Genomic DNA, 24,004 nt, shown 5'->3' with positions numbered 1-24,004 from the left:
TAACTGTCCGGAAGTGTTAAAGTTAACTGGCCTAGGGCTATTATTGTCTTTACACTGTTTCAATGAAAATGAATGTTGTATATTATGTTTATTGAATCCAATAATTTAAGGGCATGTAGGAATGAAGAGTCGTCTTTTTTATTTAGCTGTCAACGCATCTTCACTGAGCAATTATTAACTGATGAGCTAAACAAAACTAAAAATCAAATCCAAAGAGTTGTAGTATTTCGAATAAATCGAGGTAAGTATTTACATACTAGTTGAAAGAGCCGTGCAATTATGAAATTGGTTTTGACACTACGTTTGTTTTAATAATTGGATGTTTCAATTGAAAGCTATATAATATAGTGGTATTTACATTATATAAGTAAAAAATATCTATTGGATCTCTTAATTATATTAGTTACAAATTACAGAATATATTGACATAATTTGGATATTATACCATATAAATAGTATTCTAAGATTGACTAAAATAATATATTAGAAAAAAATTGTCACGGTATTTAATTTAATGTTGAATTAATAATTAAAGTAATAAATATTAAAGAAATTAAGAATAGTAATTTCATATAAATATTACATGTCAATGTATACCCATTTAATCCAAATAAGTAATATTAGATTGAAATGTTTTGTGAACTGGACAATTAATATTGAACCAACGGTCTAGAAGTTTTGCTTTTAAATTGGATTATTATTTATCTAGGGTTGATATTAAATTGTAATTTTTGTTGGGGGAGATTTAATTGAATACTAGTAAATCCTAAATCTTTGAAAGCGAAAAATTGTGCGAACAAAGGACACAAAATAACTACACATACAAACACAAGATTTATAGTGGTTCACTCTTCGTATAAGAGCTACGTCCACTTTCCTGCTAAGGAATTTCACTATGAAGAAGAAGAAAAGAAATTACAAGAATCTCTCACAAGCCTCACAAATTGGTTCACTCACTAAACCTTATTTGGTGGCTCTCACTCTTTAACTGTGGCTTTGCCTTTTATTCAATTTGTGTTATCTAATTCTAACACTTAACCATTTTTTATAGATAATACATGGGACATTATTCCTAATAGAACTCAAATCTCATATTCTAATAGGAATTATATTTTAATTCCTAATACAATTATAATCCTACTCCTAATTGTATTCCTAAAAGAAAACAATTATACTTAAACACAAATTAGGAAAACCCATGTCCTGATCCGACTCTAATTTGGATTGAATTTGACTCCACAATCTCAACAATCTCCCACTTGGAAAGTAATTCAACACGCGTCTTCAATTCTTCAATTCTTCACTTCCATCAACAACGACATCAACTTCTCTTTCTTCAAGTGAGAAGTCCAACTGAAGTTGTACACCACTTCAATTTCTCAATGGTAACCACCTTCATAAACATATCAGCTGGATTTTTACTCTCTTCAATCTTCTCAAGAGCTATAACTCCTTCTTCCAAAACTGAGCGTATGATATGGTATCGAACTTCTATGTGTTTTGTCCTATCATGGTAAACTAGGTTCTTTGCCAAGTGAATTGCACTTTGACTATCACAATACAAAGCGCTCTTCTCATAATTTTGACCCAATTCTTCTATGAACCACTGCAACCATATTAGCTCCTTACTAACTTTTGTGATAGCAACATACTTTACCTCTATAGTAGAAAGAGCAACAATCTTCTGTAATTTTGAAACCCAACTGACCGCTATAACAGTGCTCTTGCGGTTATCAATGTCACCAGCCATATCAACATCCACATAACCTTGTAGCTCTAAGTCTGATTTCCTAAAGCATAATGTTGAATCTGTAGTACCTTTCAAATGTTGAGAATCCACTTTACTGCTTCCCAATGTTGCTTTTCTGGATTGCTCATGTACCTACTCACAACTCCCATGGCATGTGCTATGTTTGGCCTTGTACACACCATGGCATACATAAAACTACCAATGGCTGATGCATAGGGTACCTTGGCCATTTAGTCTCGCTCATACTCTGTTGTAGATGACTGGTCTTTGGATAGTTTAAACTGACTAGCTAAATGAGTACTTACTAGCTTTGCTCTATCCATGTTGAACATATTGAGTACTTTCTTCACGTACTCTTCTTGTGACAACTTTAAGAAACCTTTGGCTCTGTCTCTAGTAAACCTCATACCAAATATTTGTTTTGCAGCTCCCAAATCCTTCATAACAAACTCCTTTGACAATTGCCTTTTTAGCTTGTCTATTTCCTATTTACAAGGTGCAATCAACATGCCATCTACATATAGGGATAGGGTGAGATAGGAGTTACCAAGTTTCTTGAAATAACAGCAATGGTCTGCTTCACATATGAGGAAACTATTACTACACATAAACCCATCAAACTTCTTGTACCACTGTCTAGGATCCTGTTTTAGCCCATATAGGCTCTTTTGAAGTTTGCATATCATTCTCTCATTTCCTTGTACCACTGTTGCATATAAATTTCTTCATGTAGTTCTCCATGAAGATACATTGTCTTTACATCTAACTGCTCAAGATGAAGGTCTTCTTTTGCCACTAATCCAAGTACTATTCTTATTGTAGTCAACTTGACAACTAGAGAGAAAATTTTAGTGTAGTTAATGCCTTCTTTCTGCTGAAATCCTTGCACGACCAGTCTTGCTTTATATCGTTTGCTACCATTATGTTCATCTTTCACCCGATAAACCGACTTCTTTTGCAATGCCTTCTTCCCTTGTGGTAGCTTTGTCAACTGCCAGGTTTGAGTTGTTAATAATGAGTCCATCTCATCCTTCATAGCTAGCTCCCACTTGATTGAGTCATCAACTTGCATTGCTTCCTTGTAATACTCTGGTTCTCCACCATCAGTTAGTAAAATATAGTGCAAAGAAAGGAAATACCTCTGTGGTGGTCTTATTGTCCTGGAAGATCTTCTAGGTTCAAACATGGGTGTTTATGGTTCAACTTCTAGAGCTATATTATCTTGATCTTCCTGGACATTGTCTTGCATGTCATTCCTTGGGAAGTATTTCAAAAGAACTACCTCTTGCTTTTTCACTTCAGTGTTTGGATTTTCTAACTTCATGTTGAGTCTATCCTTGTACATCACTTCTTCATTGAATATGATGTCTTTGCTCCTAATAATCTTGCGGTTTTGGTCATCTTAAAAATGATAACGAAACTCAACGTCACCATAACCAATGAAAAAACATTTGTTAGATTTAGTATCAAGCTTACTTCTAAGAGTAGAGTCAATGTGAATATATGCTAAACAACCAAACACTCTTAAGAAACAATAATTTACCTCTTTGCCGCTCCAAACTTCTTCTAGGATCTTGTAATTTAGCGATACAGAAGGTCCTCTGTTGAGCAAGCAAGTTGTAGTAGTAATTGCCTCAGCCCAAAATGTCTATGGTAGTCCAGCATGCAATCTCATGCTTCTTGCACGCTTATTTAGGGTTTTGTTCATCCTTTCAGCAACACCATTTTGTTGAGGAGTTGCAGGAATGGTCTTCTCCATCTTGATCCCATTATTGGTACAATATTCTTTGAACACTTGATGAATGTACTCTCGCTCATTATTGGATAGCAAGCGCTTCACTCTTAGTTTTGTCTCATTTTCAACCATGGCTCTCCACTTTTTAAAAGTATCAAAAACATCAGACTTATTTTTCAAAAGATAAACCCATACCTTTCTACTTGCATCATCAATGAACGTCACATAGTACTTTGAGCCTCCAAGGGATGACACAGGAGCAGGTCCCCACACGTCTGTATGAACCAACTCTAACTTTTTTGCCTTAGGTTCCCTTGCTACTTTGGAAAAACTTACTCTTCTCTGTTTGCCAAAGATGCAACCTTCACACAAACTGTGATCAATCGACTTCAACTTTGGTAGTTTTCCCTTTGATTGAAGCTCCTTCATTCCTTTCATGCTCATATGCCCAAGTTACAATGCCAGAAACTCGAGGTAACACTAGCATCTGCGACTGCAACTGAATCTCTGCAACTAGAAGTCATGTAAAGAGTTCCAGTTTTATTTCCATGAGCAACCACCATGGCTCCTTTAGTAAATTTCCATGCACCACCCAGAAAAGACACACTATGCCTTTCATGTCAAGTTGCTCAACTGGTATTATATTGCACATCAATTTTGGTACATGCCTTACCTTATGGATTTCCCACACAAATCAGTTTGCCATCTTCAACCTAACATCACCCATACCTACAATATCTAAAGTTTCTCCATCTGCTAGATATAACTTTCCATGATTTCTAGTCACATAATTTTCTACAATTTCACGGTGTGCAGTGGTATGGAATGAAGCTCCTGAATCTAAAACCCAAGAGTCAATAGAACTATCAACAGATAAAAGTAAAGCATCTTGTACCTCTTCAGTTACAGCATTGGTGGTGTCGTTATTGTTGTTCTCCTCTTTCTTTGGTGCTTTGCAATTCCTCTGTATGTGGCCTTTATTGCCACAATTCCAACACTCTATTTTTTTCCCAAACCTGGACTTGATTTTGATCTTCCTCTGCCTCGGTTTGAATTTCTATCGTAGCCTCTGCCTCTTGTTTCAACATTCAAAGCATTTGATGTTTTCTCACCCGAATCTATCCTGTGAACCTCCTCAGCGAGAATTTTATCTCTGACATCTTTGAGTTTTAATTCTGCACTACCTGTTGAAATACTAATTGTTGCTTTCATAGGCTCCTAACTATTTGGTAGGGAGGCCATAAGAATTAGGACACGAACTTTTTCATCAAAATCAATTTTTACATACAATAATTGATTAATAATTGTATTAAAATCATTCATATGCTCTGTCATGGAAGAACCTTCTCTCATTTTAAGATTAAACAATTTTTTCATAAGATGTAACTTGTTATTTGTAGAAGGTTTCTCATACATATCGGACAATATCTTCATCAACCTTGTTGTGGTTGTCTCCTTTGCCATGTTACTTGCCATGTTCTTGGTCAATGTCAATCGAATGACTCCTAATACTTGTCTATCAAGAAATGCACAATCTTCATCTGACATCTTTTCAGGTTTTGCTTCTAAGAGAGACAAATATAATTTTCTACCATACAGATGATCTTCAATCTGCATCTTCTAGAATACGTAATCTGTTCCATCAAACTTGTTGATCCCAGGTGCAAATCCTCATTCTTCCTCAAACCTTCCTCTAATACTAGTTGTTAGGGGGGATTTAATTGAATACTAGTAAATCGTAAATCCCTGAAAGCGAAAAATAGTGTGAACAAAGGACACAAAATAACCACACACACAAACACAAGATTTATAGTGGTTCACTCTCCATATGAGAGCAATGTCCACTTTGCCATTGCAAAATTTAACTATGAAGAAGAAGAAAAAAATTACAAGAATCTCTCAGAAGCTTCACAAATTGGCTCACTCACTAAACCCTATTTGGTGGCTCTCACTCTCTAATTGTGGCTTTGCCTTTTATTCAATTTGAGTTGTCTAACTCTAACACTTAACCATTTTTTATAGGTAATACATGAGACACTATTCTTAATAGGACTCAAATCTCATATCCTAATAGGAATTATATTTTAATTCCTAATAGGAATTATATTTTAATTCCTAATACAATTATAATCCTAATCCTAATTGTATTCATAAAAGAAAACGATTATACTTAAAACACAAATTAGGAAAATCCATGTCCTAATCTAACTCTAATTTGGATTGAATTTTTCTTCACAATCTCAACAATTTTTTGTGAACCGGACAATTAATTTTGAGCCAATGGTTTGGTTGATTTGATTGAAAATTGGGTTACTATTTAGTTAGGGTTTTTTTTCGTTTACCTTTTATCATTTTCATCTTCTCGTTTGCTTTGTTTTCTAGTATTGTTGCTGATTTGTTCGACTACGATAGTAAAATATTCAAAACCTTATTTATTTATGCATTGCATCAACAAACGCAGATACTAAACACCAAAACACCCACATGGAAGAAACACTTGTGTTGTGTGTGATTTTTCCACCAAGCTTGGTGAGTTGTGAGGTATTAGCTCAACCCCATATCAATCCGACTCTATCGGTTGTCCGACCCAGTATAAGCTCGTCGACATATAGCTTGACCCAGCATAAGCTAGTCGCGAACAATCCGAATAATCATTCAATTAATTCCTAGATAACTTTGGATCCTAGATATTATGGGAATGATCAGATTAATAGCAATCTCTACGCAATCACAGCGCCAAATCTCAAGAATATCGGAGTTGCATTTCAAATCAATTATAATCCCTTTATTTTTCGTTCTTTCCTTCGTACAAACATTGTATATAAACCCCTCAAATGATGAAAAAGGGGTTACAAAATTTCCATGGAACTCTTATTATAAGCTCTCACAACAAATACAAGAACAGTGGATGCAGACTCAAGAGTTTACCTCGCCGAACCACTTTAAAAATCTCATTGTCACTTACTCTATTGTATTTATTATTCATCTATCACTGATTATCCGTAATCACGCTCACATTCGTTTCGATTCCACCAAGGTCAATCGGATCTCTCTAGTGGTGCGAATTTTTGTATAAACATTTTAGAGCTAGAAGGAGGGCTCTGCCAACATCTTAGAAATTTCGGTGAACGGCCACAACAACCTACTCAATCCAGGCTTACAATGGTGCGTACTAGATCGAAGACCACCACCGAAAACCACAAAAATATGGAAACCGCCCATCAGGAGGTGCAATAGGACGCCGCTGGACGTCGACCACCTGTGCCACGAACTCAACACATCACAAATAACCAAGGGGCAGGGAAGTTGAACCCCGAAAACCACCAGCTGGTGAAGATGATCAGAATAATGGCTGCTTAAGTGGTGCAACAAAATGTGGGTAAGCTGAGAAATCAACAACCAACTGCCTAGAACCTCGACCAACCACGCTTCACCAGTGCCTCCCCAATAGGTATGAATTCAAGAGATGGCCAATTCGGTTCATCGGCGTTGAGAGGCGACCGATACCTTCGACATCACAAACTGTACTCCGCTCATGAGTGTGAGTCCCATAGGCAAACTAACCTTGGGAGGCAGCTAGGGAAGCAACCACTAGGTGAAAGCAAAGGCAAAGGTCACCCTCGAGACGCTTAGCGATATCCCCAACGTTAACGTGTCGGTCTTAACCCATGCCCAAAACAAGCTCAATCCTCGAAAGCTTGCGAGGTGAGTCATGTGCGCCAGTCTGGCAATGACCAATGTTTTGATTATAACTGATGTCGCAAGCAACGTATCGATGAGTATGATAACACTTATCAATCTAGCCATCATGACTCAACTTTGCACATCAATACGCATAATAGAGAGGCTTCACAAGCCACAGACTTGCGAACACACTTGCTCGAAGTAAGGCCGAACAGAGCCAGCCAAGGCAACCACAATGAAGATTTGGATCGCGTATAGAAAATGCTCTACGATCTAAGGGCTTGCTAGAACTGCGTGGTAAAAGAAATAGTGAGTTCCCCCTTCACGAAGGAGGTTCGTCAAGCCCTACTTCCATAGGGATTTAGGGCACCAAAGAGTAAGTTCGATGGGAAGGGAGACCCTAGAGACGACCTTGACAATGTAAATGACCTAATAGAGCTGCACCAGGTCTGTGACCTAGCGAAATGCCGCAGCTTCGCAGTCACATTGGTAGGAGATGCCAAGAGGTGGTACAAAAAACTCAAGGTGAACTCCATCAATTCCTGCCAATAATTCTCCTCACTATACTTGCAGCAGTTTCAAGCAATGAGACAGTTCGCAATGCTGCTCAGCTACTTGAGCAACATTCATCAGGAGAGAGACGAAACACTAACCTCATATTTAACAAGGTTCCATAACGAGCAAGCAAAGGTTACAGATGTTCCCGAAGAGTCCATCAGAACTTTGCTAATTGCAGGCATCAGGCCAAACATAGAGCTGTGGAAAGAGCTCTAGAGTGAAGATCACGTGAGCCTGGCCAAATTTTACCAATGGCTGAAAAACACCAGCGAGTAGAAAGCTCGTGGTAGATTGGCAAAAAGCTCGATGCAGGAAGCCCCGAACAGGCGACAAGATTGCCCATCAATCAAGCGCGGGGGCCAATATTGCAACGATAAGTACCGCAATAGGTCCCAAAAAAGACAAAGAATAAATAACCGCGGGGACAGGTAGCCCTTCCCACGGTATGCGGAATATATCCCCCTCACGCGAGGCATAACTCACATCTACAAAGTCTCTCGTGAGGCAAAAAGATTGCCCACTCCAGAAAGGATGAGATGGGCTCCAGGTAGAAGAGATCGGCAAAAATATTGTCGATACCATTAGGACATTGTGCATAACACCAACGAGTGTCGGGCTTTAAAGAATGCCATCGAAGACTTTATGAAGGGGCCACCTAAAGGAATTCATTAAGGAGGCACCAGCTCACGAAGGTGTAAGAGAGCAAAACAATTAGGTCCATAACAAAGTCCAGCAAGCCCCAAAAAATGCCAACAATGTAGGCATGATCTATGGGAGGCTCGACATAGCAAACGGCTCAAGGTACGCCCGTGAACAATATGCTCCTAAGGCCCGAACAGATTTGGTCCCTTGAATAATGAGCTGTGAACAGAAGCTGCCCAAGCGACCTAGGCAAAAGAGCAAGGTAATAGGATTCACAATCAAGGAATACGAAGAATCCCCGCGCCACAATTATGACACAATCCTAATTGTAGCCAGAATCGACAATGCTAAAGTGCTAAAGGTAATGGTCGATAATGGGAGTGCAACGAACATCATTTTCTTGGGAGCTTTCCGAGGAATGAGGTTCATAGAGAGAGGCCTGAGGGCATGCCCTTCTCCGCTCTATGGATTTACCGAGACAACTTGGTTCCCAAAGGGATGATCGACCCCCCTGTCACTCTAGGGACAAAGCTCAAGATCGGGACGGTGATGGTTGAATTCCTAGTGGTAGACTATCCAACCGCATACAATGTCATCCTCAAAATACCGACCTTGGATGACTTTAGCGTAGTCACATCAGTACGTTGCCAAGCAATGAGGTTTCTGACTCTAAGGGGAGTCGCGACGATCAGGAGCTGTAGAAAGGAATCTCAGGAATGTTACAACCGGGTCATACATAAAACACAAAAATGGCCGCTCCCGAGAACAATGGTTATCATAGAGTCTAAGACAAACCCCGGGCCTCTCGAGGATACCATTGATCCTTGCATCCATAGAGAAGAGCCTGCAACAAGGCCGATGGAAGAGTTACGAGAAATATGTGTCAACAAAGAGGATCCAACTCGCGTACTAAAAGTCGGCAGTAGCCTAAGCAAAGACATAGCCGACAACCTAGCAGGGTTTTTGAAGAAAAACCTCGACGTTTTTGCATGGGTGCATGTGGCTATGATGGGGATCAGCCCCGAGGTAATGTGTCACAAGCTGAACATCGACCCGAAAGCTCGACTGATAAGGTAGAAAAGAAGTTCTATGGATGCAGAGCGCTCTAGAGTACTCAAGGATAAAGTTGACAAACTCGTGAACATCAACTTCATCAAATATGCTAAGCTCTTTATGCTAAGCCCCATTCCTTGAGCTTCGACCTTCATCCTCTCGACCTCTCTATGCTAAGCTCGCGAAAGGAAAAAGAAATCGATCGAGGGATGGGCCTCTCACAACTTCTGTAAGAGTAACACTAACGTCTGCAAAGCTCGAGTAGTGATGGTTTCATTAAACTCTTCAATTTGAAGTCTGAGTTGCCTAGCCTCAGCTTCAACTTTCTATAGACCTTTCGCCTCCTAGGCAAGGTTATGCGAGGACCGTTGGAATTTAGCCTCCCAATCTGAGGCAGGTTTTTGAGCCGAGGAAGGCTCAGAATTCAGTTTGTTATTAGCACCTCGCTATTGTGCCAAATTCTTTCCAACCTCAATTGCCTCAGCTTCAGCATTAGCTCGCGCGACCTCACTCACTTTGAGCTTGTCAAGGAATTCCCTTTCCTTGACCCCGAAGGTCTCCATTTCCACTTTGAGCCGCTCGAGCTTAGCATGCTTGGCTTCCTTCTCCTTCTCAACAACCTCAGCCCTGGCCAAAGCATCATTTTTCACCGTCTCTGCCAATTGCCACCCTTTATGAGTGCCCTCCAATGTGGGATAGCATTCATCATAAAGAACTACCGGTATTTTCGCCACATAACTACACACCAAGGCTAGCATCTAGGTGGGAGGCGAGTCTTTAATAGTTGTGAATGTTTGCGGGGTGATGCTATCCTTGGCCGCTGTGGCCCCAACGCTGATATGGTCGGGGAGTTGATTGATCAGCACATCAACCGCAGCTTGAGCTACTTCATCCATTTTCTTGCCTCCCAACTGGGATGAGCTAGACTTACTCCCCCTAATAGCGTCAACCTCGCCTGCAGGAACAAACTTCTTCTTGGCCAAATCCTTGGCCGCTGATTTCTTTGGGCCACCAACCTGCGCGGTGACCTCCTTACCCAAGCTAACTTGCTGCTCAACCACCTTTTGCTTACACCAGCCCCCTAAAGGCTCGATCAATTTCTTCTTACCTGAGCTGTACTACTGCTCCAGTGCCTTTTGTTTCCCCAAGCCTCAAGTTAGCTCAGGTGCCTTTTTTACTAGCCCATTTTAGAGCTCGAGGGCATTTTTCCCAACAACTGTCTTCAAGGTAGTCGTAGGCTTCTTCGCACTTGGGCCTTCCCCAAGCTCGCCTCCGCCATACTTCACGCCAGCAATGTTAGCGGGTTGTTTCATCGCCAAAGCAACTGATGTCTTCTTAGCAACCGTCGAAGCTGTCATTTTCTTCTTAAGGCTTTTTGGCTTCTCAGCCCACATTTCTGCAAAAATGAGAAGCAAACGGTGAGCGACCTATACATGCGGGAAAACTAAGCTCAAGCAAACGATAACTTAACCATTTTCAAGAATGGTAAGAAACTTGGCGTCACCCCAACAGAAGCTGTATGCTCTCAACTGAGGAAGCGTAATGATCTCGTTAACGTTACACTGTCCATCGAGAAGGTTGCTAAAACGTTGGAGCCTCTGCAAGCTCGCGATAGGGAGATAGTTATGCTCGATGTTAACTGCAGAACAAAGTAACTTAGTTAGCTAGAACACAAAGCTCAAAAGCGATCCTCACAAGCACGGGAAGTCGAAGTCTTACTCACTTCTGAAGCAAAAATGTCGGTCTCCTGGGCTTCGTAGAAGAAAAATTGGGAGTCCTAATGCAGGACCTTTTTCAGGACATCAACCAGCTCGTTGAAACATACCTTCCTCGCCTTGGAAAGGTAGTACGTCTGGTCTTTCCCTTTCTTGAGCCTGTACAGATGGACGAGCTCCTCGACGGATGGCTCGCCTAATTTAGCGATCATGTACGCTATATATAAACCGATGATAATGACATATGAATTCGCGGACAACTGGAGGGGAACAATATTGAACTGCCTTAGAACGTTGTCAATAAAATAATGAGGGGGAATAGATACCCTGCATCTCAGGAGGGTCTCAGAGATTGTCACCCATCTGGTGGGGGGATTCTTCCGAGAAGAGTCCCCTAAAGCTATCAAATTAAACTGCGGTACATAGACCTCTATTATGCGCTCCAAATCCCTGATGGTAATCAAGGATTATGGTTCCCTTCGCAGTTTGTGAACTAGAGACCGCTTGGATTGAGCCAACTAAATCGAAGCACGATCAAAAGAGCCCATTGCGTTGGGGTCCAAGCTTTGCACGATGATTTCCTCGGAGACCTCGGGAGTTATATCCCCATGAACTGTCGAGCCCGCGAGTGAGTCAAACATTCATCAATTGTGTGATTGCTTGAAGAAGACATAATTATAGCTCGCTTCTAGGTACTTGAAACAGAAGCGAACATGTGTTAGAGGTCGAAAAACTCGACGACCAATTCACACTTGCTTTCAGTTCAAGTATTCAAGATAGCTCACGCCACACGACGAACGCACGCGACCTACCCAGAGTTTCGACTGCCACCGTAATAAACCCTCCTTAAACCCAGGACCGCTAGAGACACACCAAAAAACCCTACTAAAGCCCTAGAACACTCAATGTGGCCACAAGAATGGCCACCCTTTGATGCAAAAATTAGAAAAAACTGATAAAGAAAGGGAAAGAAGCCGTACAGGAACAAGAGGAGTGCAAGAACCAGCCAGAAAGAGCACCGTGACGACAATGAAATAGCAACGGAGTGAACAAGGATGTTGAAGATTTTTGTGGGTTGAGTGAGTATTCTAACGACTTTGCCAGCTTTTATAGTGGCTTACATGGGAGACGAAAGGGCGGGTTCAATCGTGACTGTTGACCTACAGTGAATCTCGACCCTTCATTCGTCGAGCAATCTCAGCCATTAGACGTGGCCACGTGTCATCCATTCACAAGGGGCGACAAACCATCAGACTGCTATAATGATAATCGTCGCCGCACATCGCCTCGACTCCACACATAGATAGCTATAGTCACCCACGTGCAACAAAACGTGACTGCCAAAGGTTGTCGCATTTAATGCGACCTAACCGCATGGAATTTACATAACTGCCCTAACTTTTCATATTATGAGTTTGTCAGGTATCATAGGAAATAAAAATCCAAGTGTGAAGTACGTCGGCTAGACATGAGGTTGAACCTTAAAGCTCGACTGAACCTATCTTTGGTGACCTGCTGGTAGTATTGAGCTTGATATCAAATTGAGCAATAGTCTTCGAAGCCCAAAATGAGCATCAAACACTAGGGAGCAGATGTTGTGTGTGATTTTTCCACCAAGCTCAGCGATTTGCGAGGTATTAACTCGACCCCGAATTAGTCCGACTCTACCAGTTGTCCGACCCAGCATAAACTCGTTGACATATAGCTCAACCCAACACAAGCTAGTCGCGAACAATTCAAATAATCATTCAATCGATTCCCAAATAACTTCGGATCCCAAATATTACGGGAATGATCAGATTAACAACAATCTCTACGCAATCACAATGCCCAATTGCGAGAATATCAGAGTTGCATTTCAAATCAATTGTAATCCCTTTATTTTTGCTCTTTCCTTTGTACAAACATTTTATATAAACCCTTTGAAATGATGAACATGGGTTACAAAATTTTAATAGAACTCTTATTGTAAGCTCTCACAACAAATACAAGAAAAGTGGACGTAGGCTCAAGAGTTTGCCTCGCCGAACCATTTTAAAAATCTCATTGTCATTTACTCTACTACATTTATTATTCATCCATCGCTGATTATCCGTAATCACGCTCACATCTATTCCGATTCCACCAAGGTCAATTGGATCTCTCTGGTTGGTGCGAATTTTCGTATCAACAACTTGTAATCAAAGTTCCAAAATCTCCAACCTTAACAATAAAAAAAACACATTGCAAAAAGTTGATCACAACAAAAAGAATTAACCCATGATCACGAAAGATAAAGAATCATATTAATTAATAAAAAAAAACTAATTGGATCCCCATATTGTCAACAAAAAAAGTGCACCAGAAATCTAATTGCAACCATGGAGAGGAATTAAATTGAAAATTCTGTATTAAAAAAAAAAAAGAAAAAAAAAAGAAGAGAAGACATAAGAAAATGAATCCATATGGAAGAATACTGTGAACAAATTACATGCAATTTTAACATAATGGGAAATGATAAAATTTATTTCCAAAAATTTAGCCTTCTCCAACCTTGGGTGGGCTCGAAAGTTCTTAAAGAGCTTGGTTGAAAATGTTTCATGTGTTGATTTTGGAAACATGCTGCTTAGATAAGAAAATCAGGATGAGGACAAACTGCATGGGAACAATTCTATAAAGCGTCACGCACCAATTTATACTTAAGAAGTCAAACTGTACCAAGCTTCATCCAGGAGAGCGATAATGGTTTTCTGCAAATAAATTCTTTAATATTTAACTCTTTGTAACGGTAGAAAGAATCAATGGCCCAACCACAATCTCTATCGGCTGCCAAAACCGAGAAAGAAACAAAGCTGAAAACAAACCCAGAAATCCAGAAACAATCAAAGTCCTCTTCATCATGCTTTCTCTCTTGGCTTTTTCTAAGATCGACAAATTGGTCTTCAAATGTTTCCACCCACTCCCGGTATTAACAAAACCATCACCACCAGCGAGTCCATTTTCTTCATCTTGGACTTCTTGGGATGTGGGTTCCACCTAGATTCAGAGGTCGCCGTTCAAGAGGAACAATTATACGAGACACTAAATAAGGTAAACATAAAATAAATGTTGCAAGTACCTTAATGCAATGCCTCCAAACCCACCACTCACCCGTAGCTTCTGCATTAAATATTGAATAGTCCAAATTAATGACATTTGAAAATGTTTATGTTTCATTCTTAAAGGATAAATGCCAAAATCAACTCAATTAGACTTTACTATGTAAATACATGATAGATAAAAAACTATCATTGAAATTCACTGAATACCAATCAAACCCATTTCATGGTAAATCATTCAAAAAACATCAACACTAACATAAATAATAAAGTCAATTGAAAAAAAAAAAAAAATTAATTTCATCCCCACAATGCAAAACTTAGCTCGTAATTTTAAATTTTTAACATGGATTTACATATCCATCCATACCCACATGGCCAGCTGAATTTTCGGAACTTGTGGCTCATCCTCACACTCTATATGCATAAGAAACTCATTAGCTGCCTAAAATCATAAGGGTGAGACTAAGTGCACCTAAAATTGACTCTCAAGCTCCGGTACTTTCTAACTAAGCATAGTCATGGATTTCTACTTCATATATTTTCCATCGATAAAAAAGAAAATATTTCGAAATTTTTGATAAAGTGTGCACTTAGAAAAATGAGTGATAAAAACCCCACTCCAAAGCGGCAATTTATCAAACACATGGTCTGCTTAGGAAACCAAACAAATAAGCAGCACCATTATTTATCAAACCTTGTTCAGTTGGCAGAGACTCGTCTTCTCTGGAATGGGTAAGCTTGAAGCTGGTGAAAAAGAAAATTGAAACATATTTTGAAGCTGTCATTTTTTTCTTTTTTCTTTTTCTCTTCTGTCTGCAAACTGAGTCTTGCCTAATTCTACAGGATTTTTCCGTTTCTAATAGGTTGCTTTAATTGTCTTTTCAAATGTACAGCATTTGAGTGCCTCCAATTTTAAGCATGAAATTATAAAGAAAAACATAAACTTGAACGCCTCCCCGAAACAAAAGGGATGGCTGGCTACGACAGGTTCAATTGGTGTTGGGGGTCAACTACTGAGCAGAATCAACAACTTACATTAGTTTAGATGCAACAGTATCCGCATTTCCACTGGGTCAATTGGATCTGATTCAAATGCTTCCGCCTCTGACGCTAATCCACTGGATGTTGCTGAAACTCCGTTTGCTACTTTTTTTCTGGGTCGACTAAAATTGGTGAAGCTTCTGCCTTCCTCGCTTCAGCATAATAATCTTGCTTCTGCCTTCCCCTAAGCATTTGCCAGAAAGTACATTCAATATCCATTTGTTGCCACTACATTAATGAACCAAAAAAACAAAAAAAAAAAACAAAAGAAACATAATTGAATCATAATACTAACTTTTCAACATGCAAAAAGCAATTCTTTCTTCAGCTTCCATTAAATATACATTATTTGAGATACTCAACCCACATACATGGTTTATATATAGATGAAAAATATGTAAATTAGTGGATGTTCTAATTGAACTCACCATTTAGTGACAACAACGGGATCTCGGCAGAGGAGTCTTAGTCATTGGCTTCAATAACCTCAACCATTTGTTCAACAGATAGATTAGCCTCAATAGCTTTACATAATTCTTCAAACTCCACATCTATAACATCAGATTCTCCAGCTTTTCCATTAGTCTTGCCATTGCCATTGTCATGTGTTTTGTTTTCAGCTTTCTGCTTCCTTGCCATCACTTTCTCTTCATCAGCAGATGCATGATATGTACCATTTATATCTCTACCCACATGCTTTACACCTGCACCGCAACACAAACCTTTCAGTTTCGTCATAACATTTATTCTCTGCCCATTTACATATGGTTTTTGGTGCATCAATTTACAGAACACAAACATCAAGATAATTCTTGCATTAGCATTGACAACTGGATTGTAATCAGACTAATGCCATATTGCATACGATCTCCCAATTGATGCATTACAAAAGATCCTGTTTTATTCAAAGATGTAGACTATAGCTAAAATCAGTAATGAGCAAATAAAATAAGCAATTTGGTACCTGAATATGTAGGTGCATCAGCTAAACATGAGGCAAATCAAAGTTAATGCCTTTAATGTGAGGATAATTAGAAGTGATGACATCAAGAGTAACACCAATTCCACCGCCAACATCAACCAACACTTTCAACCCTTCAAATCCTTTGTAAACATCAAGAACTTTCTTCAAAATCAAGGTAGTGTGGTTGGACATAGCCTGATTAAAACACCCGGTTGAACCTCTGATCCGTCCCCGGATATTCAAATGTCGTCATCCCATATGGCCTGTTGAACGGGATTCCACCTTCTAGTATAACATCATTAAAGTGATACTTGATAACCAAATAAAATCAATAACCTGCCCTGAATTTGCAACTACTTGATAAAAAGCCTTTCTAAATTATAATTAATCATTTGAAATTGGTCTTCGATATATAGAGGCAATAATTAATCTAATTATTTATATGCATAAATGCTAAAGAATAAAAATAAATACTTATTACCGAGGGCCTGCGCATTGTACGGGTTGCTTAAGAAAGTTGTTTTAACATCATGTTTCTTTGAATAATTGGATATTTCAAACTTTCAATTGGTTGCAATCTACTATAGATGTATAGACATTATATAGATTGGAAATGATATACTAGATCTCCTAATTATATTTGTTATTGATATGAATTCTTGCAACCTAATTCATATGTCTCCATATATCAACCAATTTTAACTCAACCTAAGCTAGATTTCACTTGCAACACCTTAACACAATTCGACTAACACCATTATAACACCTTAGAACAACACCTTATATCAAGCCTCAATCAACACAAACTTATTCCATTTTTAAATGCACAACACAAACTTGGAACACAACAAAATAAACCAACTCGAAAAGTGAGATAAATGGTAACCAAGTGAGATTAACTTACAAGATAGATGACCAATGGATCAATCAAGCCTAAAGGAACTCCGCCAGCTTGAATGATCAATCCACCACCCAGTTTGGCTGAACTTGGGTAAAGGAACTCAAGAGAAAACAATTCTCCAAGGCAAAATACTATTCATGCAATATTCAATATCTAACTTCATATTATGATAAAATGGCCTTTAAATAGGCTTTACAAAACAAGGGAATTGCCCTAGCAAATATAACAACAAAATATTAAGGGATAATTCCCCACCATACAATATCAAAAGTGCAAGCCAGACCCATTTAATGCTATAGACAACCTTTCCCTAAATTAAGGATCTATGTCCCTAATCACAATTTTCTTGATTTTCCTTCAACGTTTGAACCAAATAGCATCCACAACTTGGGCTTGGGCCAATGAAGCTTCTTCCCACTTGATCTCCATGACTTGGGCTACAAAAAAGGGCTTGTGCCATGTGTTGGACCCTTAACACCTCTTGGACAAGTTTGTGAGCTTCCTTGAGTGCTTGGGCCGAATGTTGTCCATCTTGGGGTCCTTGAATCTTCAATGAACTCTCTTGCATGCTTAAAGAACATGATGGGCTTGGATTCTCATCATCCTCCCTGGGTTGAGAAGGATTTGTCCTCAAATCCGAAAGTTCCCCATCTTCTAAGTATGGAGACAAGTCCCCAATGTTAAAAGTAGCCGAGACATTACCAAATTCAGAGGGTAAATCGACTTTATATGCATTATCCCCAACTCTTCTAAGGACTTCAAAGGGACCATCGGCTCTAGGTGCTAATTTCTTTTTCTTGGAAGGAAAACTCTCATTTCTCAAATGAACCCATACAAGATCACCCAGTTGGAAAATGGTGAATTTTCTATGTTTGTTGGCTCTCTTCCTATAGGCCATTGGACTTGGCTATTTGCGCCCTAATTGATTCATGTAGCTTTTTCATGGACTTGGCCTTCTTCTTAGCATTAAGGTTCAATTGTATATCAAGGAGTAGGGCACTAAGCTCTATGGGAGTGATGGGATTAAGTCCATAAAGAACTTCAAATAGGGAATGGTTAGTGATAGCACTAGGGGACCAATCATAGCAAATTCAGCATGGGCTAACTTGTTGTCCCAATCTATCAAACTCTTGCTCACCAAGGTCCTAAGTATGGTTCCTAGGGTTCTATTGGTGACTTTGGTTTGACCATCAGTTTCGGGTGATGGGAAGTGCTAAACAAAAGTTTTGTACCTAATCTACTCCATAAAGATCTCCAAAAATGGCTAAGAAATTTGGTATCCCTATCTGACACTATACTCCTTGGCACACCATGCTATCTCACAATTTCTTTGAAGAATAATTCAGCCACATGTGATGCATCATTGTTTTTGTTACATGCAATAAAATGTGCCATCTTAGAGAGTCTATCAACAACAACCATTTTGGAATCTTTACCTCTTTGAGTTCTCAGCAATGCCACAATGAAGTCCATGCTCAAGTCTTCCCATGGTTGGTTTGGAATGGGCAATAGAGTGTACATCCCCAGCTTGAAATGACTTTTAGCTCTATGACAAACCCCGCATCTTGCCACTATGGATTGGACATCCCCAATCATCTTAGGCCAAAAGAAATGATCCTTAAGAATCTCCAAGGTCTTGGTAACCCCAAAATGACCCGCAAGCCCCCTTCCATGCACCTCTCTCACAAGCAATTCTCTAAAACTCCCTTGAGGTACACATAACCTGTTTCCCTTGAACAAAAATCCCTTTTGAACCACATAATCTTCAAAACTGCCCCTTGAACACTTAGCCATGATTTCGGCCATTTGTTCATCTCTTTTGTAATGCTTCTTCATCATGCTAAACCTAAGTACTCTTGCATCCAAAATGGAAAGGATGGAGTACCTTCTTGACAATGCATCCGCCACTACATTAGCGTTCCCTTGTTTGTACTTGGACACAAATGAAAAGGATTGAAGGAATTCAACCCATTCGGCATGCCTTGAATTCAATTTATGCTGCTCATTAATAACCTTGAGAGCTTGGTGATCCGAATGTATAACAAATTGTTTAGGCCTCAAATAATGACTCCAATGATCTAAGGCTCTAATAATTGCATAGAACTCCTTATCATAAGTGTTATATCTCCTCTTAGAATCATTAAGCTTTTCACTAAAATATGCTAATGGCCTTTTATCTTGAGTAAGGACTACCCCAATTCCAATTCCACTAGCATCACACTCCACCTCAAACACCTTAGAGAAATCGGCTAGGGTTAGGATAGGTGCTTCACAAAGCTTCCTTTTAATCACCTCAAAAGCATCTTTTGCCTCCCTTGTCCACTCAAAATTCCCTTTCTTTAAACATTCAGTGATGGTTGACATAAGGGTACTAAAGTTAGATACAAATCTCCTATAAAATGAGGCTAAACCATGAAAAATCCTTACTTCATTAATGGTTTTAGGTTCGGGCCAACTCCTAATTGCATTTACCTTTGATTGATCAACCATGATTCCCTCTCCCGAAACTACATAGCCTAGGAAGATTACCCTCTTCATGAAAAACTCACACTTCTCCATCTTAGCATACAATATTTGTTTTCTCAACACTTGTAACAGACCGCCTGGCTTTGATACCCTGACTGGTCTGGCCCAGATCACCTGGGCAAGTACTGTCCCCCCCCCCCCCCTCTTAAGGGATTTCTTCGCCCCCCCCCCCCCTCGAACCCAAGACCAAGGGGCTATAGTCAATTGGGAAGCAGGGTGAGTACCATCAGGCTAGCGAGAATCCCCTTAGGGGGGGGGGGGGGAGGGGTGGGGGGACAGTACCTGCCTAGACGAACTGGGCCAGACTAGTCAAGGTATCAGAGCCAGGTGGTCCGTTACATAAAAAGGCGCCTTTTTATTGTCACAACCCAATCTGCACCATGGGCAAGGCTGATCGGCCCCTCTACTTAGGCCCACTTTGTGTGACTCACTAGGACTATCTCCCCCCCCCCCCCCCCCCCTTTAAAGGATTTCTTTCGCCTTCCCCACCACTCGAACCCAAGACCAAGGGGCTATAGTCAATTGGGAAGCATGGTGAGTACCATCAGGCCTTGGTCTTGGGTTCGAGTGGTGGGGGAGGCGAAGAAATCCCTTAAGGGGGGACAGTACCTGCCCAGGCGAGCTGGGCCGGACCAATCAGGGTATTAGAGCCAGGCGGTCCGTTACAACACTTCAAACACTTGCCTAAGATGGTTTCTATGTTCATCCTCACTATGGCTATACACCAATATATCATCAAAATAAACAACAACAAATTTGCCCATAAAAGGTTAAGTGCCTCATTCATCAATCTCATGAAGGTGCTTGGTGCATTAGAAAGGTTGAAAGGCATGACCATCCGCTCAAAAAGTCTTCATTTGGTCTTGAAGGCTATCTTCCACTCATCCTCTTCTCTCATTCGGATTTGATGGTACCCACTCCGCAAATCGATCTTGAAGAAGATGCAAGAACCATGAAACTTATCAAGCATGTCATCAAGTCTAGGTATGGGGTACCTATACTTGATTGTAATGTTGTTGATGGCCCTACTATCTAGACACATCCGAAAACTTCCATCCTTTTTTGGCACCAATAAGGCTGGAACCAAACAAAGACTCATGCTCTCCCTCACATACCCTTGACTAATTAGCTCATCCACTTGCCTTTGCAACTCCTTGGACTCCTCCGGATTGCATCTATAGGCTAGTTTGTTTGGTAAGGGTGCTCTAAGTAGCAAATCAATGTGATGTTCTATTCCCTTCAAAGATGGTAGCCTGGGTGGTAACTCATTAGGAAATACATCCTCAAACTCTTGTAGTAATGGTTGGACTAGGGGATGAGGTGCACTCTCATCACTTTCTTTCCTCTCAGCAATAAGCAAAGCTATGATGGGTTTGTGTTTGGTGATGGCCTTTTCTATTTGGTTGCCATTAAGGAATAGGTTCTTTTGTGAGGTTTTGGTTTTGGGTGGTGTATGTGTGGGAAGTGTTTGTTGGGGTGGTAAAGGGTTTAAGGTGATGGTTTTCTTGTTGAACCTAAAGGTGTAAGTGTTCTTCCTTCCATCATGGACAACCTCCCTATTATATTGCCAAGGCCTCCCTAGCAACAAATTAAAGCATCAATTGGTATTACATGACACAACACTTCATCCACATATATCTTGCCTATGGAAAAAAGGAACTACAACTTGCTTAGTAACACTAATGGTGCTTCCATTGCTCCACCATTATAATTTGTATGGGTGGCTACGGTTTTGGATGGGAAGCTTCAATTTCTCAACAAGGGTGGTACATGCTACATTAGTACAACTTCCACTATCAACAGTAACTGAACATACCTTTCCTTTGACGGTGCAATAGGTTTGGAATAAGTTTTCCCTTTGTGCTTCATTAGAGTCAACTTGTGCATGCAAAACCCTCTTCAAAATTAATGCATCACCAACATCAACTTCTTCAAAAATCTCCTCACCCCTCTTGGATTCTTCCTCCTCACTCTCTTCTTCTTGGATGGCTTCTTCAATCACTTAGATCTCTTTGATTGACATTATTCTCTTATTAGGACAATTGGCTTGGAAAGTGTCCATAGCCATGACATTTAAAACATTTCTTGTCATTCAAATCCCCTCGGGTGCTTCCTTGGGTCACAAACCATGGCTTCTTCTTGGGTGCTTCATTCACTCTATCCTTGCCTTTGTCTTTGTTAGAGTTGACATAGGGTTTGGAATAGGGTGGGGATCCTTTGTAGGAGTTGCTGCCCTTGAAATATAGTTTTGGTGCTGAAAGTTTCAAACTTTGGAATTGCTTCTCAACCTTGTTGACTAACTTGCACACATCTCCCAAGGAATGGTAAGGTTGCAATTCCACCTTGTAAGCTATTTCTCTTTTTAAACCTCCCAAGAACCTAGTGATGGTTTGCTCATTTTCATCCGAAATATCACTTCTCATCATAAGGCCCTCAAACTCCCTTATATACTCCTCTATTTTCCTATCCCCTTTCTTAAGATTGTACAAACTCAAGTAGAGATATTGCTTGTAATTATCGAGCAAGAATCTCTTTTTCAATATCCTCTTCAATTTATCCCATGACCTTACTCTAGTCTTCCCCTCACTTTCTCTTTTCTTTCTAGTGTTTTCGTACCATAAGGAAGCATATCCCTTGAACTTTAGAATAGCTACCTTACACTTCTTCTAATCCGAATACGCCTTGAACTCAAATACTCTCTTAATATCAATCAACCAATCAAGGAAAGCATTAGGATCTAGACTACCTTCAATTGCGAGCAAATCTATTTTGATACCCCTATCATCATCAAATCTTCTCCTCCTAGGTGCCTCAGATTCACTAGACGAAGCACTACAACCTCTTAAGTTTTCCATATATAGTGGTGTCCTAATGATGGTTCTTTGACGGTAGTGTGGTCGACCTTCTCATTGGGGCTGTTGTGGGGTTTCTTCAAGGGTGGATTTGGATTGGGATAGATTAGCAATGTAAAACCCCATTTCTAATTTAGTAATAGCATGAATTTTATTTAGTTGTTTACTTCCTTTTCTATTTGATTTTATGGTATTGTTGTAAGAAAGGGGTATTTCTGTCAGTTTTTAAAGTTTGCGTTAAGGGGTGAAAACAAAATAAATAAATTTTGATGGGTTTGCATGTATCAAGAGGGAAAAATCTGGACACTTTTGTAGGAAAAGCTTATGTGGCAGGGTTAGACTAAAATTAAGAGATTTTTTTTTGGGGGGGGGGCAGATAAAATTTCAGAAAAAGAAAAAGAAAGACTTTTGTTTAAAAGAAAAAGAAATGGGTTGTTCGCCCGAATGAAGAAGAAGAAGACGAGAGCTGAGGGAGAAAGCGAGAGCTGAGCAGAAAAAGAAAAAAAAAAAAAAAGGAAAACGAAAGGAGAAAGAGAGAAAAGATAAGAGAGAAAAGATAAGAGAGAAAAGATAGAAGAGAGGATAGAAAGAAAGAAGAAGAAAAAGGAGAAGAGAGGAGAATGGGTTCAGCTGAAAATGCTAGGATCAAAAGAGAAGAGTGGAGGAGAGTGCAGGGAGCTTCGGCTGAGCTAGAATAGTGAGTGGATTAAATGAAAACTTTCCTTAAAAGTTTAGATCTATGCTAGCATGTTAATTGTAGTATGCCATTTTTGTATTTTGATGAGGTTTGAGCTAAAAGTGAAGCTTGCTTGATTTACTTTCTCTGGTATGTTTTTTGGATAGATTTTAAAGTGGTTGATTTTAGTTTTTAAAATGGAATGTAATTGAACTTGCATGCATTTGGTTGTTTCAATAAACTGTGATGGTGGCTGGATATTTTGATTTGCATGCATTCGGCTGGACAACATTTTGGGAGATGCTTGAGTTATGTTTTGAACTAAAAGTTGGTTGGTTGAATACACTTGCATGCTTCTAGCTGGAATGTCTTTAAGAAAATTGATTTCCATGGTTTTTTAAAATGCTGGAAGTTAAGGCAAATTGAGTGGAAATTGTATTGAGTCCTTGAGTACTGCATTTAAACATTCGGTGGCCCTTTTATTTCCATGAGATGCACATTTTCGCATGCATAATGTAATTCATTACTCTTATATATATATATATATATGCTTTGATTATATTATCTGCATATGTGATCAAATTAGAGTTTGACATGTTATATGTAGTGTTAATCGATGGATATAGGACTTGGGTTTTGGTTTTAATTAAATTGGTGTTTGGGATTTAATGGAAGAAATTGGGCCTAATGGTGTTGAGTTTAAGTAAATAGGCTTAAAGGTGTTTGGTTTATTGAAATAGTTGGGTTGTTGGGATTTTTTTTTTTTTTTTAATTTCTTAATTGTGGGCTTATTTGAATTAATGGATTAATTATGTTGGTACGTTTAC

General features: G+C 39.5%; 1 long non-coding RNA gene across 3 annotated transcripts; it reads right to left on the bottom strand.

Moving 5' to 3' along the window:
• Positions 1 to 13,653: 13,653 nt before the first annotated feature.
• Positions 13,654 to 15,435, bottom strand: LOC116109653. 3 transcript variants are annotated; one of them, XR_004124789.1, is made up of 4 exons: positions 15,253 to 15,435; positions 14,235 to 14,275; positions 13,981 to 14,152; positions 13,654 to 13,866 (listed from the first exon to the last, which is right to left on the bottom strand). It is a non-coding gene; the product is annotated as an uncharacterized LOC116109653 (long non-coding RNA). The 3 variants fall into 3 exon arrangements; XR_004124788.1 differs by having other exon boundaries at positions 13,654 to 14,152; XR_004124790.1 differs by having other exon boundaries at positions 13,654 to 14,152; positions 14,267 to 14,275.
• Positions 15,436 to 24,004: the final 8,569 nt, after the last annotated feature.

The sequence above is a fragment of the Pistacia vera genome, unplaced genomic scaffold (assembly GCF_008641045.1).
Source record: "Pistacia vera cultivar Batoury unplaced genomic scaffold, PisVer_v2 Contig587, whole genome shotgun sequence".
NCBI lineage: Eukaryota > Viridiplantae > Streptophyta > Magnoliopsida > Sapindales > Anacardiaceae > Pistacia > Pistacia vera.
Note: the sequence above shows the minus strand (reverse complement) of the source record. Positions and strands in the feature narration are given on the sequence as shown.